This window comes from Carassius carassius, chromosome 35 (assembly GCF_963082965.1).
Source record: "Carassius carassius chromosome 35, fCarCar2.1, whole genome shotgun sequence".
NCBI classification, from domain to species: domain Eukaryota; kingdom Metazoa; phylum Chordata; class Actinopteri; order Cypriniformes; family Cyprinidae; genus Carassius; species Carassius carassius.
Window position 1 is genome coordinate 18,591,169 of NC_081789.1, and position 16,093 is coordinate 18,607,261.

Here is a 16,093-nt window from a genome sequence, read left to right on the forward strand (position 1 = left end):
CACTGATCTCATGTTTATTATTATTATCATCAATATTATTATCAAGATAAATCCTTCACAGTGTACAAAATAATATATTCCCAAAAAGAAAATTATAATTACATTGGTTTAAAATATTTTTCAAGCACTGAACATTATTAATATCAAAGATTTTAATTAATTTTTTATCACTGTCTTCAACTACAGTTCTAATATATCTAATGTGATGCAAACATTCTCATGGAAACATTAAAAAAAATCTTTAAAGTTCTTAATCATGGAGTGCACTGAAAGTTTGTTAAAGTTATACTGAAAAATGTTAACCCACTCTAATGAGATTAAATGTTTTATACTTCAAGTTTGGGCTTCAGATTTAAAGCTTATATAACCTATTTTGCAGAGTGTACTTTTGGTCTAATGGATTATCTTTATCTATTTATTTAAATGTTTATATTCTATGTTTAATCTTCAGAGAGGCAAATCTGCTTGAGAGGGAAACTATTTGGATATGATTATTAAATTACTGGGTGCACTATATATATATATAGTCATTTCACAAGGATTTTCATCAAAAGAAAAGTTTCTTTTAGTTACTCTCTTGGTAGTGCTTTATATATATATAAACGTGTCATAAACGTATGCAAGAGTTCAACAGATCAATCCGATTGTAGACTTCAGGAATAATACCCAAGACGCATGTGCTGCGCGTAGGAAGTTCCCCTTTAAAACGCGAAGTACGCATGCGTCCCGTTCTTTCTTGCCAAGCGTGGAAGGAGCTGGTTACAAATCCTACATGTTGCAGTATAACTTGAGGTAAATGTACTTCAAATAATTATCGTGTCGATGCATTTTAACATCTCGGTTACATATGTAACTACGGTTCCCTGAATAGGGAACGAGATGCTGCGGTTACGTCACCGTATGGGAACACCTCTCGGTGTGACGAATGTCTGAAGCCCTTTACCATCCCGCCAATCCTATTGGCAAAATAGCGCTTGGAACCGCCCTACGCATGCGTACGCATCATATACCTGAGTGCCGCGTGCTATTTCGCTCAGATTTCATGAACTGAAGAAATGCTATCAAGGTACGCAACGGCCGGGACCGCAGCATCTCGTTCCCTATTCAGGGAACCGTGGTTACATACGTAACCGAGATGTTCCCTTTCATAGGTCACTTCGATGCTGCGGTGACGTCAACGTATGGGAACCCTATACCATAACGCCTGACGTACCTGATAGTTGGAATCCAAGGAAAGCATCTGCTCAAGCGGACAGAACCCAGGATCCAGAAGCCATCCTCACATCCAGACTGTAAAACTTGACAAAAGTGCTCGGTGAGGAACATCCTGCCGCAGCACAGACATCATATATAGAAGAACCACTGAAAAAACTTGTGATGAAGCCACTGCTCTCGTGGAATGAGCTCTAACTCCTAAGGGCGAAGCGAGTCCGCGCGCCTCATAGGCTAAAGATATAGTCTCCACCAGCCAAAGGTACATGCGCTGCTTTGTGACAGCATGGCCTCTATTTTGTGTCCTAACAGACAAAGCTGGTCGGACTCACGTCATGGAGCTGTTCGATCAACATAAGTCTTCAGCGCTCTGACAGGGCAAAGACTCAGATCTCCTGACCCCGCCTCTGCAGGGGGTAAAGCCTCCAAGACCACTTGTTGAAAGTGAAAAGGGTTCGAAGCGACCTTAGGGACATAATAGGCCTCGGTCACAGCAATACTTTCACAGAGCCTGGTGCAAAATCCATGCACGAGGGCGAAACAGAAGAGCCTGTAAATCCCCAACTCTCTTAAGGGAGGATAAAGCCACAAGTAGAACTGTCTTAAAAGTCAAGATTTTATCCGGTATAGTTTCAAAGGGCTCAAACGGATGCCCTGATAAACCTTGCAACAAAATGGATAAATCCCATGAAGGAACTCGCACAGGGCAGAAAGACCTCAGCCGTTGCGCACCCTGTATAAAACGCGAGACCAGCAGATGACGGCCCACTGAAGCACCATCTATATCAGGGGTTTTCAAACTGTGGGTCGCGACCCACTTGTGGGTCACAGAATGGAACAAGGTGGGTCACACAAAGTCACTTGGCTGCAGCTAAATTTGCGTTTCAATAAAAACACACACACACACTCACACAGTTCAGTCTAGGGCTGCACGAATGTGACGAGTGGGGCGGGGCCGAGAGCCGTGGAGTGATTGGGAAATGAGCGACACCTGCAACACTCACCGGTCTCGAGAACCCCGGAGGAGATAGGAAGTATACAAAAGAGGAGCGACGACAGTGAAGGACGAGAGAGGCCACTGGGTGGCGTCTGTACTTCCCGGTCAGAGAGCACCTGTCCATCAAAAGCTCACTATCCAATCAGAGTAGATCACTGTTAACACCACCCCCATGAGATGTTTGTGTCAAAACACCAAACGAAAAACTGCGAAACGTAAGCGAAATCTGTAGCAATGAATTCAGAATCCACGATTAGCGAAAACGAATCTTTGAAAAACATTAACAAAGAATGAAGCATATTTGAAGAGCCTGTTAAATTTGTGCGACTGAGTTAATTTTTTTTCATTTTCATAGTGTTTTTCTTCTTTTGTAATGGCATATTTTTGATAGTTTCTGAAAAAGTTACGTTCAGTTTTATAAAGTTTCGTTCATTATTATTGAAACAAATGTAATTCCATAAGCAGGGCACAAATGCAGGATTAATTGTAACACTACAAGATTTAAACATTTCCACGTAACAAAATGTACAAAAGTTTGCAATATTTCCTTGATGTATCATCTCTGTTTAGAAAAAAATTTGCCAAAGTTCAGAAGTCTTTTGAAGATATTGCTGAACATTTATTTAACCATCACAAAAATAAATATATTTTTTTTATTATTATTTAAAATGAGACACATCTGTTTATTATAATTTTTTACCAATTTCACAATTATTTTAATCTCAAAACTGTGTTAGATAGCTCTGCTTTGCTTCTCATGCTTTTCTAAATAAGTGTTGGATTGTGCTCCGTTCTCGCCGACACAAACGGAAGATCATGAATGTATTTTCTGCAACAAAACACAGCAGCGCAGATTACAGTTCACTAGAGTGAGCCTGCTTCACGTTTTTATGGACACTACATATTTTAACGTCTGTAAACAAAAATTAAAACTGAAATATTAGTAGTGAAAATTTTTTATTTTTATTAAATACTTAATTTCTGTCATCAAACTTTTAAGATTAGGCTTAAAGTAATGTCAATCGTTTTCTTATTTTTTTTTATATATATATATTTTGGTGGGTCGTGAAATAGATTACACTTGTCTAGGTGGGTCGTAGAATGGAAAAGTTTGGGAACCACTGATCTATATATATGTGGTTAGCTGAAATGGCTGAGACGTAAACTTTCAGAGTGGCTGGAGTTACTCCATTCAGAGAAACGGTCTTGAAGGAACTCCAGTACTGAAGCCACTGGGCAGTAAACCGGATCCATAATACGAATTCCACACCAGGTCGTAAACAGTTTCCATTTGAAAGCATATAAGCATCTCGTAGAAGCTGCCCTAGAATTCATTATAGTCTCTGTGGTTTCAACAGAAAGACCGGGACATATTAACTCACTCCGCTCAGAGGCCACACCCACAGCTTCCTTGGGAGCCAAATCATTCCCTGTGCTTGCGATAGTAAGTCCTCTCTGAGGGGAATCTCCCATGGAGAGCCCGCTAACAGACTGACCAGGTCCGCAAACCACGGCTGTGTGGGCCACTACGGAGCCACCAGCAGCAGCTGCTCCACTCTGTCCAGCCGTATCTTGGATAACACCGCTGGAATTAGACGAATCGGGGGAAAAACATACAAGCTGGTTCTGGGCCAATTGTGAGCTAAGGCATCCAAGCCTAGGGGCGATAGAGGGCATAGGGAGAACCACAGCGGGCAATGCGTAGTCATGTTCGACACGAATAAGTCCACTCTTGCTTCTCCAAATATTTGCCATAGAAGGCTCACCGTTTAGGGGTGCAACCTCCATTCCCCCTGCTCCAGAGTCTGTCTGGATAGCAAATCCGCTCCAAAGTTCAAACGTCCGGGGACATGAACCGCTCGGATCGAAAGAAATCTGTTCTGAGACCAAAGAAGAATATTTCTCGCCAACCTGCATGGGGGGCGAGAGCGTAATCCTCCTTGATGATTCAGATACGACACAACCGCTATGTTGTCTGACCTGAGTAGTACATGACGGCCGATCAACAGATTCGAGAAATACTGGACAGCTAGAAAAACCGCCAGTAATTCCAACCTGTTTATATGCCAACTGCGTTGTGTTGCCGTCCATACTCTGTGAGCTGGGCGCCCTTGACAAACAGCTCCCCAACCGGTCAAAGACGCTTCCGTCGTGACAGACTCTCGGGAAGCACAAATCCCCAGCCGAACTCCAGCTAGATGGAATTCGGTTGAAATCCATAGTCTTATTGACATAATACACCTCCATGTCACCAAAATCGTCCGATGCGGAAGACAACGGGGTGAAATGTTCCGGCTTGTCGTCCACCACTGAAAAGGGCACATATGAAGTAAGCCCAGACGGATTACAGGGGATGCCGCTGCCTTTAGACCTAAAAGTCTGAGGCACAAACTCACCATCACTGTGCGACCCACTTTGAAGTGACGCACGCATGATGCGAGAGACTGAGCGCGCGGGAGAGATAGCCTTGCTGTCATAGACTTGAGTCCAAGTCTATTCCCAGAAGGTTATCCGCTGAGAGGGAATTAAAACACTCTTCTAGAAATTTGTGCATAAGCCCAGGCTGTTTAGATGATTAGCACAAGATCCCGATGGGAGTGTGCTTGACTCTGCGATTGTGCTAACACCAGCCAATCGTCCAGGCAATTCAATACACGAACGCCCTGGAGCCACAACGTGGCCAGAACTGCGTCCATGCATTTAGAAAATACTCGATGAGCCAAGGCTATGCCGAAAGAAGAACACAGTATTGATATGCTTTGCCCTCTAAAGCGAATCTAAGGAACCTCCTGTGTCTCTTGATGATCTGAATATGAAAATATGCATCCTTCAGATCGATCGTGCCAAACCAACTGTTTGGTTGAATCTGAGACAGAATAGACTTTACCGTTAACATCTACATTTTGCTCATCTTGAGTGCAAGATTCAAACGGTGTAAATCGTCACTTTTATTTATTTTACCAAAATAGCGGCTGTAAAACCTGAGTCCATCTGAGAGGGGTCTACTTTTATAGCCCCTATTCCCCACAGAGATGCTCCTGCCGCAGCACCACGATTGGTTAACAACCATAGTAAGATTTCCATGGCAAAAAGGCGGGCCTTTCTGAACTGAATGGTGTATCCGTGACGAATTGTGCGTAACACCCATAGTGAAAATGCTGGGCAAGCGCTGCCCTGCGGCCCATAAAACGTAGTGGTTTCCAAGCCTCCGTTCCCACATGCATTAACGTCCGAGCACGGAAAGTTCACAGCGTCCGTAAGCAAGGAAAGCGCATGTGTCAAAGTCATTACGTTTCGTTGTGTCTAATCCTGAAGCGTATCCACAGCAGAATTAAATCCAACAAAATGAACATCAGGTCACGCCGCTAGCGTGATTACGGCAGCTGTGTGAGCCGTCATATACAGGCCATCCTTGTCAGCCTCTTGTGCCGTCCCTCAAACTCTGAAGGCTGGATTGTGCAGAGTGTCTGAGGGGGCGCTCAAGTGATAGCTCAATCCAATGATGCTCGAGGTGCCTTTGCTGCAAGACAGTCAATGTTAGAGTGTGGGGACTGTAGCGAGAGGGTTGGATGTGCGTTAGCAGTCCAACAGCACTCTCTAGTGGAGGGCACAGTCCCTGACAAACAGCAGACTGTTGTAAGGGGATAGAGGACGAGAGGCTTTTGCCGCCCAACTCAGGTTTTTGTAATGTCGGCGAGATTAGCCAAGGTGGCGCTCGACCGTTAACATCCCCGTCATAGAACGGTTCACTGCTCGGGCAGTATGTTTGGTAGCACTTAGCGCCAAATCTGTTGCCCCCCGCAGCTTTTTTACAGCCTCCGGTTGTATTATCTTTCTCGTTAAGAACCACCATAAAGTGAAGTAAATTTGCAGAGATTAGACGCGACTCGACACGCCTTCGACGAGACTTTAGGCCGCGACTGAGTTCGGCACGATCCGTTCGGCTAGAGAGTTCGTCCACCAGCGGCATCGCCGTATAACAGCAGTCCGCCATGTCAGCAATGGTGGCGAAACCTGCGGCGTTCGTAACGTGCGCTGATTAAGGCTGCTTCCAGGACCTCGAAACCTCTTGGTCGAAGTCCGTGAAGAAGGGTAGCGGCTCACGGGGGGGATAGTTTATCCACCACGCGGGTAACCACATTCAACAGCTCACTGAGGAAGGGGAGGCGCATTTCTCCTGTCCGCTCGGAGGGAGAGAACCGCATGTGCCGGCCAGAGCCTACTCTGAGTCCGAAGCCGCGGTGGACAAACATAGTGTGTTTGTTGACAAACAACATTTGTAAACACACTCGAGTGGGGGAGAGCGAGCAAAGTGGAAAAAACTCCAGCGCATCACTGTATTCATAGTCCAAGCCTCACACATCGCCCCAAACCACCACCTCGTGCGGCGCCTCGGTGACCGCAGAAGCGTAATGGTGGGGGTTAGACGCGAGGCGACCTATAGAAAATACACTCCAGAGTGCAGAACTGTAGCTGCAGGCTATCACTGAGAGAACATGTAGAGAGGCTGCTAAACGAACCTCTCATGAGTGCCTCCCTGTGATAAACCCATTATACGGCTCTTACCTTTCGTTGACTCATCGCGTCCGCGAAGAGGAGTTGAACACTGCTCGAAGAAAAAACCGCTGAGAACGCGAGATGGTGCCTCCCTGTGATAAACCCATTATACGGCTCTTACCTTTCGTTGACTCATCGCGTCCGCGAAGAGGAGTTGAACACTGCTCGAAGAAAAAACCACTGAGAACGCGAGATGGTGCTTCCCTGTGATAAACCCATTATACGGCTCTTACCTTTCGTTGACTCATCGCGTCCGCGAAGAGGAGTTGAACACTGCTCGAAGAAAAAACCGCTGAGAACGCGAGATGGTGCCTCCCTGTGATAAACCCATTATACGGCTCTTACCTTTCGTTGACTCATCGCGTCCGCGAAGAGGAGTTGAACACTGCTCAAAGAAAAAAACGCTGAGAACGCGAGATGGTTTCCTTAGGGCACAGATGATTCGCTTTCCTGAAGGAAATTAAATCTGAGCGAAATAGTGCGCGGCACTCAGGTTTACGATGCGTACGCATGCGTAGGGCGGTGCCAAACGCTATTTGGGCAATAGGATTGGCGGGATGGTATAGGGCTTCAGACATTCGTCACAACGAGAGGTGTTCCCATACGGTGACGTCACCGCAGCATCGAAGTGACCTATGAAAGGGAACATAAGTTTAAGTACTATTGCAGCTATTTGTAGATCTGTTAATGAGGTTTTAGGCTCATTTATTATTTAAATTGTTTGCATCCTGGCTTTGCCACATGTTTAGTCAGCACGCGCGGTACATAGAGAATAACTTCTATTTCTTACATCGTTCCGTGGAAGCACAATTCGTATTTTATTAGCTATAATTTGAAGCATTTCATCAATCTATCATTAGGCACGAATCGGTCTACATCTCATGAGTTTCTTAATGAGGATCCTTCGTGATCCTTGCATGAACGTTACACCGTGAAAAAAAAAAAAAACTTACGTTATGTCTCAAAAGTCGCTTGTTGCCTAGTGGATCAGCCCAAATGTACTTTTACTGTCAAGTTCTCCTATTCGAAATGAGATCATTAAAAATGTGTTGGTTTATATTAATTTCATACACTATAGGTTTAGGTGCTTGTGTAGATTTATTTGATTTTTTATTTTTGTAATTTTTTTTTTTAGCAATTATGTGGAAAAAATTACTCCAATTGCTCTTTATCTGGAGCTCAAAGTGGATGCAGAAGTTTTGGAACAATGTATTATGTTCCTTCTGGGAGCACATAATCAATATTCTTAAGGTGACTGTTTCTACACAAATTGACATGATTTTTTCAAATCATTTTGTAATCATGACCTATCCTAAAAAGGGATTTAAGTATCCCATGAGGACTGTTATAAATCATTTTGGCAGGCGAATGTCCCAGATCTGGTGATAAATTGCTCCTTTGCCATTCGCTCTCCTGTCGGCAGGACCATGCTCTGTCCAGCATGGGTCTGCTGTCCCGTGTGGTCTGGCTGGTTTGGGAATGGTCTTCTATGACCTGGATTGGTTAATCAGGGCTTTGATTCACTTGGAGGTGCTGGGGTCTTGGTAAAGGTCCTGACCTTGAGTTGAACTAGTACTGCCCAGGCCTTTGTGCCGCTGTGGGAGGGTCTACTCTCAAGCTGTGTTACATGTGCCTTTTGACCTCTAGTTCATCAGTCATATTTTTGAGGTGGATAAAATAAAATGTATATATATATATATAAATTATTGGTTCTTTACTCAGCACTGCTTATTTGGAGCACAAAATCAATAGCTGAAACACAACATGGGTATTTGGTATTCATTTTTAGATTGGTTTATTTCTTTTACCTGCAGAGCTGAAGCTTAAATTATAAATTAAATTTATCCTTTTTGTTGTTGAATCACAAAGGAGCCAGATGATTGCTGCAGCCAATGGAAGGGATCATGGCATTTGCCACTGGAAATGGGTGACATGAGAAGTACAGATTAATAAAAACGGGTAACTTTAAAATGGGTATGCATCAAAGACACTACATTTAAAGATATTAATGTTTGCTATGATGAATGTCACATTTCTGCCATTTACCCATCAGACCAGATTGGGTTGCTGACATTGTGAATGTCTGAAGAAACTGCAGAGTTGACTAACTAGTTCCCCAATTAAGATTTCACCAGCATTAAATTTGCCCTGCTTTTTTCATCCCACCAGGTACAAGGGTCGCCACTTAGAAAACCGTGACCTGAAAAGTGCAGATGATTTTAAAATGGTATTTTTTCATTTTTCTTTAGGTATTCATTGTAATTGCTTTAAAATGAGAATCTCCAATGTTCTACTATCTAATTTCTTTAACTGCTAATTTGTGTGTTTTGGAGATGAAATGAGTGCTTCTTACCATTATGAATCACACTTTTGCCATTTACCCATGAGACCAGATTGGGCTGCTGACACTGTGACTATCTGAAGCAACTGCACAGTTGATTTACCAAATTTTAAAAAAAATATTTTTTCCTGTGTTTAATACCTTGGTTTATTCCTCTACTATGCAGGTTGCATAGGTTTCCACAATATTCAAGATCTGTCTGTGGGAGTCTTCCAGCACAAGGTCCCTCTGGTGTAAGGAGTCCAGGTCACGGAGAGCACAGGAAAATGCCGCATTGGGTGGAAAAACAAGCGCAGAGGCCCCTGCATTCCCAAGACCAACTTTTCTAATTTCCAAACTCTGGAACATGCACTCACTGAAACAGGAGCTTGATCCTAACTATAAACTAGTAATGAAGTGCTGAAAGGTGAATGGGTTATGATTAACATTATTGAAAAAAATTCTTATTGAAACATTTATTTTTGTATCCATTTGTTCAGAATTTAGAAAAATATGGGAGAACTAACCATGTTTTAGGGTGACCAAACTTTCACCCAGCAAAACTGCAATGATTACATCTTACTCTAGAACTTGTGTTCTTTGACTGAGTTTAGCATGAGCCTGGGCCAGAGCAACCCTGCCAGAACCAGAAAATGTCATGTGTATGAAATGGTCATATTTCTACTTGTGTGCTGCTTCATCCGCATAATTGAAGATTAATACAATTAGATTATTATTATTTTTAGATTTAGATAAAAATTATTCAGTCCTTTTGGAAACTCAGTGCTGGATTTGTAGACTTGTTATATAACTGCTCCATCTAGTGGTATAAATAAGGCAGCCATATGTAGCTGTGGGTATTTTGTTTTTGTAGCACTTACATCAGTTTGACAGTGACTGAAACTGGATCTCTCTGTTGAGTCTGAGCAAACCCTGCGACTTGCCATGTAATGGCTGTGGCTCATCCTTTCAGCTTCTGGATCAATGTCCACCCTTTAGTTGCCTTGAGCCAAGAGCTGGGGGTGTGGGGCATGGGCGGAACTACAGGGGGGCAAGGGGGGGCTGCCCCCAGCTGCCCCCTAACTTTAATGATCCAAAAACTGTACTTACAAAAACAACCCACCACTATGTCCAATACATTTACCAAAAGTGAACAATTTAATTTTTAATTTTAAATGTATTATTCGCCCTTCCCCCCTGCCCCTCAAATACTTAGTTACGTCCCTGATTCAAACGTGCAGAGCGGCGTTCGCTCAGTCTGGCTCATACACACAGGAGCGAGTCTGCTTCGGTGCGGTGGCCCTGCAACCAGAGACTGAGCTGCCCCGGTCAGATCCTCTGAAGGTGAAGTGAGTTTCCCCAGGTGTAGTTTAAACACACGTTTAACTTAAAGTTACATTTGTAATGAATGTATTGTATGCTAAAGGCGATTCAGCATCAGCAAAAACAGCGAGTCTATTACGTTAGGCAAAATCAGCGGTCAAATCGCTCCCTCGTGATTTGTAAGAGCACTCTTCTCTTTGATTAGCCTGATTTTGATTTAAGTAAAGACAAGAACAGCTTAATAAAAAATATAAAATATTGAGGGGCAGCGCTAGGGCTGGGCTAATGGGGCTTAAGCCCCGAAAGTTTTTAGTAAAGCCCCGAATATTTTGTTAAATTGTCTCACAGAGCAAAACAATTCATCAGAAAAAAAAATGTGAATAAGATTACAGCGGCCGCGATTAACTAATCATGAACAGTGCATATTACATTTTTATTTATATTTTCCCTTTGCATTAAAGGTACTTTTGACGTGCTTTTGCAACGTTGAGCATTGTAGCCAATCACAGACATGTCTGTTGATCACATCGGCCAATCAGAGGCGTTTAAATGAGTCGCTGTGCTGAAGATGCGTTTTGCGCGAGCTCACCGAGTTCACGTTCGCAAACCTGTCATTATTATTGGCAATAAACTTAAGATGCAGATAACAGATTCACTTGATATTATTATTGATGCTGCTCTGATGCACTACATTACGCAACGCTCTGTTTGTTGTTAGGAAGACTAAAAGTTCAGCAGTCTAGCTCATCAATGTCAAAATTATTAAATAAGTTAACAAATGCCTGGTAAAATGTAAGTAAATAATTTAATATTTGACTGTTTTACAATAGAAAAGTTCAACTTTTTTTTATTTATTAATTAAATTTTGCCTTTTTGAATTGAAAATATGCTATAATTTCCTTGATTCATTTATGTAAATTAAAAAAAAATATTACTTGCAAATAGTTACAATTATTTCACTAATACAACAAGCCTTTCTTTTTCTTTACTCTCTTAAATCGCTTTAATAATTAATTAATTACTTTAAATAAAAATACCCAATTTTAGTTTGGGCTGTTACGTCACAACACACAATACAGTGCCAGTCAGGAGATCGATCATTTGATTAGCTTAGCCTAAGCAGTCCTATTAAATCCAATTCCTCTCAGATATCACAGCAATGAAACCAGGTTACAACTGGGGAAATAACAAATACAATAGAATTAAGTAGTCTAAACATAACTGGTGTGTGTGTTGTGAATTAAAAAACGTTGTAGTGTGTAAGGGCATGATTAAACAATAACTACTGTAGTTTAAAAGTGTTTTTGTGTGTGTGTTTTTTTTAAAGCAATTCATATATAGGGATTCCATGTACCCCTGCCACCCTGCCAAGACCTCTTGCCACCCCTTTGCCCCCCCATGCAAAATTTTCTAAATCCGCCACTGGTGTGGGGGGAAACAGTACTTCAGTACTAACCACATTATTCAAATTACTCAAGATCTCTAGAAGTTTCAAACAACCAAAGAAACTGCACCCCAATTACAGTTTATTATATACTACTGGTAAAAAGTTTGGAATAAAGCTTTTGTGTTTTATAAAAGTCTTTTATGCTAACAAAGGCTGTTTATTCGATCAAAATAAAAGCAGTATATTGTGAAATATCATTACAGTTAAAAGATTTGTGATGATCCTTCATAAAGGAACTCAATATTAATATAAGATGATAAATGTTCCCTGAGCAAGAGTCAGAAAGCCTATCAGAATAATTAATTTTAGCTGAATGAAAGAACTTTTGACTTGTATTGTGCATTGACTGACCTCTTTATAGTCGCGTTGTAAACTGCATGCATGCTGGATATAGGGGCTCTCCTGGGGACATGGCATGTCTCAAAGTATGCACTGTCATAGACAGGAGTGGATGATTGCTGCTTGTCTCTCGACACTGGACTACGAGTCCAAACGACTCTGCAAGCTGAAGAGGAGCTGAGCCCATTTCCTGCATTTATATAAAAATCTTAATCACTGTAAGATAAGCAGATGCTACAAAACTATGACGTCTATATAGAAGCACTGACATAAAATAACACTATTTGGAGTAGTGGGAGAGATTTGGATACTGACACAAATAAATACAATGAAGAAGTCTCCTAAAATAGATGGCATTGTCTCTGGTTCCTGTTCCCAAATACAGTAAGAGGTGGGGTCATCTGTGAAGCATTCCTGTATTCTTTCTACATCTGATCAGTTCTGTGGTATGTACCATAAGCATATAAAATTCCCAGAATAACATTCCCATCTCATTTCCTGAGGAAAAGCTCCATTTGACTATAAATACAGTTGGATATGGACCCACCACAGAACACAGCACCACATTATATCATCTGGCTGTCCTCTTGGAGGGGGAAGCAGATAGGGCCCAAAAATTGCACTGGATTGGGAAGGAGAGCTGCTGGTCCATATCATCACCATATTTCTTGGCAGGAATATAAACAGATACAGTTCTGCTTTCAAGAGCTGAGAGGCAAAAGTAGATATGCTTTACTTGATTGTTAAAATGCATCTATAATGTATTCTATCTTGTGCCTTCATTATTAAAAATAATTTAAACAACTGGCACCAGACTGAAGCATGTCCACCTTGTCTTTCTTGTATGTTATGAGATCTCCCAAAAGACAGACGCTTCCAGATGCCAGCAAAGCTAAACCTGCATAGATGTTGGCAGTACCAGCTCCATGTTCATCTCTAGACAGAGATGCCAACAGATCTCCTGTCAGTATATGATGAATGCCACACGGGGCCAACGAAAGGCTGTATCTCATTAACCTGTGAATAAATATGCACATAATATGCATCATATTTTGATGACCATTATCTAAAGAGACGTGCATTTGAACAACCCAGACCTGTAGAGTCTCGCTGGTGAGAGCAAGCACATCCAGGTGGTAGGGAGACTGGATTATCTTCAGTTTGCACCAAACTAAAAAGTAGCCCCAGTTTTAATGTGTTGTAGAGTCCAGGTGGGATCACAGAGGAACCGAATGAGTTGGCTACAATGGCAGCAAACCTCCATGGGGAACAGGCCGTGGCTGTCTGAAGGTTCTGGAAGTTGTTGCTAACCAGACAGGGGTCTGTGAAAGGCAGTCAGGAGCAAATTATTTTGACATGCTGTGCATAAGTCTGGTTGTTTTTATACCATCCAAGTCAAAACAAGGCTTTACATTTGGGGGTCCATGGTCAGACGCTCTAAGTCTCTACGCTCCAGATTAGATTGGGCCACTGGTGCACATAAGCTGGAATCCCCACAATTTGGTACAGATGGCCGATTCTCATGGAGTTGCACAGTTCATCTAATTACGTTAAGAGAAACAAAACAATGATAGTTGAGAGCAGGTCTTCACTTATTATTTGAGAAACATGTTCACCACCTACAAAACTGCCAAGAGAAACACTGCAGGCTCTTTTAAACAATGATTCCACTATGGGTTGTAGCAACTAATGAGTGTACCTTACATTTATTAACATGTATGTTCAGTAACTGGAGTCCGACGTATTGAATTCCAGACTAACACTAGGTCAACACAATATGCTAATACCATCCAGAGAATCTGTGGTTTCTCCAGTTGGCTAACTGAGAAGTATTATTGAAGGAGACAGAAACACCCAATCTAATACTGAAAGACACTGTTAGTGGATGTGTTTCGTTAGTTTATTTATTTGAGAGCTTTGCTTCAACATTATGAAAATCATGCTCATCAGGCATGACGATTCAAACTAACTGGATTATTTCCTAATGGTTAGTTAAAAAGTAAAGATTATTTGCAATACCATTAGAAAGAAAAATGGGTAATTTAAGATGCAAAAAGCACTTACCTCTTAGAAAAAGAGTGACAGATTGATATCTTAAGGAACCAGCATCGTGAACTCCCAAAACATCTACTGCTCTCACATGAATGAGCTCAACTAGCTGTTTATCTGTGGATTAAAAAACATATCCTTTTACTGCAATACTTAGCAAAGGATTCAGGTCAGTAAATCTTTTATTGTCTTTGAAAGAAGTCTTATTTGACCTAAATACAGTAAAAACTATTATAACAATTAAAATGTTTTCTATTCCAACATTTAATGTAATTAAATATTAAATTAAATTATTTCTGTGTATTCTGTTTCTCTTTTTTTTTGTAGAAACTGTTGGCTTTTTAAAGACTTTTTGATAAGATCAAAAGAGCAACATTTATTTGAAATAGAAATATGTAATTTTTAACATAATAAAATTATAACTGTTGATAGTCATCTTTGATCAATTTAAGGCATCCTTGGCTTGTTGAATAAAAGTATTATGCTTTTTATGATTTTTTTTTTTTTTTATCATTTCATGATTCAAGTTTATACTCCATATAATATTTCATTAATATGTTTTAACTAATGTTGTTGTCTCACCCCCTAAAACCAGAGACTTCATCACATCCTCTTTCAGCGGAGAAGAGCAGAGAAAGCAAGTAAAATCAGTCCTACGTAACTGTAGTAGACTCTGTGGCACCTGGTGTATGAACTCTAATATGATGAAACACTTTGGAAAAATTAACAAATTGTGTAAGACAACAAATAGAAAAATTCATAAAAGCCTATAAAGTTAATAACATTACTCTAAAGCAAGGGCATTTCTCTTCTGAGCAGAGAAACCTGGCTCCTTGTGTGTATTTGGTGACATGTGTCATGGCAATTACAAGACCACGGGGAAACTCGGAGAGATCCAAGCAATAGTTGGGAAAAGGTGGCAAGTGGGTTGGCTTTAAAACAACAATAACCTATACAGAAAAATTGTAACTTATGTTTTTTTCTATTTTAATACACTGATGTGTATTATTAAAGCGGTGTTATGAATTTAATGAACCTGCTCCTCACCTGGTTTTCTTTTTCAATGTGGTCAGTAAGTGAGTGTTTTTATAGACAGATAACAAACCTGAAAAATAACCACTGCACTCTTAGTGGTTTGTTTCAATATAGAGCAGATGTAAATATTTTAAGCACAATAGTCCTATTTAAAATAAAATATATTTCACCAACAGAAAACTGGTTGATATGTAAATGTAGCCTACTCTAAGCAATTTTAGATTACAAATCGTGGTGTAACGGACTAATAAATCGGGTATTTGTGTATTTTTATTTGAGAAACTCACTGACTGAAAGAGTAAACCGGCCTTGACAGAGTCGTGCAGTATACAGTCTCCCAGTGTGGCGTCCAGTTCAAGCGCATCTGAGGGATTTACATCCAAACGGAATACACGGCCTCCGTCTGCTGTCCACCCGAAAAACATTTTTCCATTTTGTTCAGTGTGTAAACAGTGATTAAGTCATCTTGTTATGTAATGTCATAACATTGTTTAATGTAATAATTAAAAGTTAAGATAAAAACGGATGTGGACAGCGGACCCCTGACGTGTCACATCCTCACGAGCTCCTGTTCACTAAAGTATTTTAATTAACTAAATAACCAATGATACATCCAACTTAATAAACAAACCTTTAAAGACTTTACAGTCTTCAATGAGTTTACTTAACCTACCACTTCTGTCTAAATAGATTATTATTGCTTCTTTTAGAGAATTTAACCCATCCATCTCCGAGATGCACCGCTGTAGCTGGGCGAGAAACGCGCGCTATACAATATGCAAATGAGATCACGTAATGTGTCAACCTCGAACAA

At 41.0% G+C, this 16,093-nt stretch overlaps 1 pseudogene; it reads right to left on the reverse strand.

Annotated features, from left to right (window-relative positions):
• Positions 1-9,254: 9,254 nt before the first annotated feature.
• LOC132115635 (minichromosome maintenance domain-containing protein 2-like) lies at positions 9,255-16,007 on the reverse strand (annotated as a pseudogene).
• Between the last annotated feature and the right edge of the window lie 86 nt (positions 16,008-16,093).